Raw genomic sequence first — 4,630 nt, 5'->3', positions numbered from 1 at the left:
AGAGTTTACTTCAGTGCACTCCCAAGCTCTTCATTTGTTGCCATAGGCCTTGTCACCTTCACGCGATAATATATCGTTTTGCATAGAAAAGCGATCACACGTAGTCGGTTCTACAGCTTTCCATTTTATTGACTAACGTGTAAGCTCTCTATCAGAACTTAGAAGGCACTGAACGCTAGAATGTGTTTTATGCGATTGCTTCATTGCCTATCGTCACCACCCAGTGTCAGTTTAACGCGCCGTGTTAACAAGGAAAAAGTCGATAAATTTACCTTCTCAAGAAGCGCTCGCAAAGGCATATTGCATGAATAACTGAAATCAGACGCCGAGGACGAATCACGCAAAGCGTGCTACTGCTACGCGTATGATGATAAGTAATACAAAAAGCACAAGCCGCCCTGCCCTGCTTTTTTACTTGAATCGATAAAAACGCTTCTGAGGTGGCGCCGACTGCTGCGACATGTTGCAAAACCGAATTCACCGTCGCGCGTTTGGGGGGGCCGCGCATCGCGATCCACTCATTATTTAAGCTTTCAGTCGTTAGGTTCGATAAAACAATCTCTGGTTCGTGAGAGCGCTTCTGTCGCGCTATATCATGCCACTAGGGCGGAGGCCACGCGTAAACAGGATTTATAGGTTTGGCCGTAACCCAACTTGCGCATAATATTCTCTGACATTGCGCCATAAACTATGGACGAGAAGCGATCCCATTCTTTACATTCAACTCATTGACGCTTACAGCTACAGAGAACGTCGACAGCGTAATACCTTAATGACCCCAACTCCACGGAGCACACTGAATCGAATATTCCACGAGACCCAATACAATCGCCACATTAATCAAGCTAGATACCAGGGAGGGATGGTACTGTAGTGATGATTCGAAAAACCCGCGTGTAAACGAAACCCAAAAGCAATTTGTACTCTCCTGCCCTCTGTGATGTATGTGTTGCACTAAGTATTTCACAGACATTAGCACTCGGTCTAAAAGTTACTGATGGCCTTTTAAATTGCAAGATAAATGAAAATACAAGTCAATATATTGCTAAATAAGTTTCAGAGATTATTAGTTCTTTCATTCATAAATCTTTATTCACAAAAATGACCTGAATGTTGCTTTAGTCACAAAGGCAGTCGCCAGATGGTGCTACCTGGCTGACGATGTTCTGTTCGGCTTCAAGGCAACAAAGTGTTGGGCAATGCGCGCTTCGTTTGAGTTTTGCTCTCTAGTTTTGACGTGTGACGAATGATTTACTTGCGTGAAGTTGGTAGTGACTGGTAGCGTAATTTTGAAGTGAAGATGGTAAACAAACTGCTGTAATTTCGTATGTGCATCGAACGGCTCATATTCTAAAGAAGATTGCAGGGCGGTTTGATGTAGACCACGGTGTTAGAAGTAGTTTGTAGACGTAATATTTTCTGCCCCAAATAAACGGGGCGGGGCGGGGCGGGGGGTGGGGCAGTGCTTTGCAGCCTGATGGGAAACCAGCTCAAGGACTTATCAAGAAAAAGCCCTTTTATTTGGTTCTTTGGCAGGTATCGCATAAATCCTGTTCTGTAGGGCACGAGCTTTCTGCCATGTAAAAAAAAAAAATAATAATAATAATAATATTAATAATAATAATAAAATTAAAAAAATTATACTGCGTCATCCGGCAGATGTGATAATTTTCGACTTCGGGAAAACCTTAGATCACTCTCAGTATCAGAGTATTCGCACCTTAAATAGCGCTGCGAAGATTACACTAAAGGAAACAAAAGAGTGCGCAGGCCATTAGTCGCGCACACGCGCATTCTATTCCGTCATAAGAATAAAACAAAAAAGGAGTTAATTGTGGCATACGTATAGTATTTAAATAAAAAAATAAGGCAAGAGGAAGGCATCGGTCAAGCGTCAATATTGATAGTACGTAAAGAAATCACACTTCTTGATTATATTTGATGTACTCGCGTTAGGCTTTTTTTTGTTTGTTTGTTTGTTTGTTTCAGAATATTTTTTATGGTTTCGGAGCTGTGCTACTATCGGTTTGTAAGGGCTATAAATCTGTTTCAGGTTCCGAAATAAATAAAAAATAATGCAGTTTCGAGTCAGCGCTCGTCCGTATGCTTCTCCTAAGTCCCTCATTCCTTTGAGCTGTGTTCCACGCAAAGTGAAGCACACATGCGAGAAACATCTGTGTGTAGTCTGTTTTTACGTTGTGGCCACTGAGGTAAATTCCACAGACGCGAACTTCTTCATGAAATTTAGTGGACGTATTTGAATGCACGTCGCAGCTGGATAAAGAGTCGGCTTATTTGTGGTTGCAGTTCCTTGCGAAGTAACTGTGCTGGTGAAATACGCTGGAGACACATGCTCTCCACCAATCAGTATGGAGCGGAAGTATTATTGCTAATGGTGATGGGCGAACACAGACGCGTTTCTGTAGTCTTAGGTATGGCTTCTCGAGCTAACGCTTCTGCTGCCTGTGAAGTGTACTCATTGTGGGCTCTTCGTGCATGGACGTTGTCAGCACTGTGGGAGACAACAGCCTGCAGACTTTTTAACTTGTAGGTCGTACATTTTGCGGTTTATTTTAGTATTTTCTTATGCTTTCGCAGAATGACCCCATAGGTAACCAAGCAACAGTAATCAGGGGCAGCCTGACGTACAACCGAGCATGAAATTACGTGCAGTTGACACATTCACTGGTGGCGGCTAGGCCAATAAAGAAAAGAACAGAAGCACGGTAAGGAAGGAAACAATGCCACTAACTCTTCAATTGCCGAGTCATGCGACACACATGGTCCATATTATAGCATTTGCAGCGCTGTGGTGGGGAGCAGAACATCGTCACGATTATTTTTTCTGCTAATAATTCTCAAGTACTACTAGAAATCTAAGCGTCCCGAATGTAGAAAACCGCCATTCTCAGTAATATATATTTGACAAGCATTTTGAAATGAATGGCCGCGGCACATTTCCCAGGAAAAAATGTTGTAGCAGGGCCTGCACCCCAGCTGTTTTGTGAAAAGCTGCGCGGAAAAATGGCTGTGTGCGCGTGGAAAAGTACAAGTACAGCATTACAGTGATCCAAATTAGTCACCGCCTGTTTCTCATACCTTGCACGAGGCATGTGTTCCACAGATGGTATGTGTGAGATTCCATCAAGGCCACTGTGCGCACTGCAGCGAATAGTTCCAGGGACTGTATACGACCGGCCGCCGTATAGAGGCGGCGGATGTACTGAGCATTGTGATTCATGACACACGACGTTTCCATCTGTCATGCGATATTGCAGTTGCCATTTACTGCGCTGATATCCGAGGGCAACGAATGCCCCAATTTTAGCGCAAGCTGCGAAACAGATGCGAGCAAGTTACAGGGCCTGCCGGTTTATAAATGCCAGTGGTCAGTGTACAGCATTGTAAGAACAAAACGTACTAGGCATGCGTGGAGAAGCAGGAAGAGGAAAAAGAAGGACAGGTTACGAAGTAAGGAAAGATGTAATGTCTTGCTAGCACAAGCAAACAAGAACTGTCTCGCTTGAGGAAAACACCAAACTCGCACCTTGATCGAAAGATAGAAGGCGTTGAAAACGGACCAGAAAGAAAGCGTGTTGAAGGGCCGTGAGGGCCAGACATCTCACTAGACAGATCAAATAGAGTTAAGCACAAATAAAGGAAATATCAAATATGTGTACACACATATGCAAATAATTATCCTGAAAAGCTTGCTTACTGCAAGCACTACTAGATATTCACGCTCCCAGAAGAAATATACACGTTATTGAATGAAAACTGAACAAGCAAAAATCTATGCACTCATGTTTGGTGAATCGACGGATATATGCGCGAGACAACGTCGTTTTGGTTTGCTGCTTAGGTTCTTATTATTTGACACAGAGAAATTTTGGATTTTCAGACCTGTTCAGCTGCAGTGTACGCGCTGTGCTGCGACACTGGATCCCACGCGCACAATCTAAGTCTTTTAGGTTCCTTAGCCTGGCTCAGGAAACAGAAACATACAATGGACTTTTTATATGGATATTTAAATGACATTGGACATCTCGACAGGCTCTAATTCCACTTTGCATGCTACTGTCGTGCATTCTTCACGCAATCTGTCTTTGGACCTCATCATTTCATGTTATGACATTACTCGTCGATGCACCTTATAGTACACATTTCATGGCCACAATTTATCTTCTGCCCATCTTTATTTCTTTTATTTTCCGCACCGCTCTCCTTGCGCCTTTATCTACCCAATTGCCTTTTTCACGCCACGCAGAGTTTCAGCGATTTTTGAAAGGATGACTAAATTCTCTGTTTTTCAGTAAACATTTTCTCTCCATCTCGCATTGCTTTTGTCTTTCTCAACAGAGTTACGCGAACGTTCTCATTCTCTTTCTTACATGCACTCATTACATCATACAGTCCAAGCTTGCACTTTTTGTAAAACAGCAGACAACGCTGGCAAGCCCCGCAAACGTGCCTGCGTAGGCTAGCGTGTAGGCCTCAGAATCCGAGGCTCCCGGTCGGTCCGATTGTCATCTCACACCTCCATCTTAAAGTAGCTGCCCAAGCACGCTACTTCTGCCATGTCACGTGTCCCGTGACGTCATGTAGTCTAGTGACGTCACACACACCGGCC

The sequence above is a fragment of the Amblyomma maculatum genome, chromosome 1 (assembly GCF_055883805.1).
Source record: "Amblyomma maculatum isolate TAMU_Amacu chromosome 1, ASM5588380v1, whole genome shotgun sequence".
NCBI lineage: Eukaryota > Metazoa > Arthropoda > Arachnida > Ixodida > Ixodidae > Amblyomma > Amblyomma maculatum.
The sequence above is the reverse complement of the archived record's forward strand: the minus strand, read 5'-3'. Positions refer to the sequence as shown.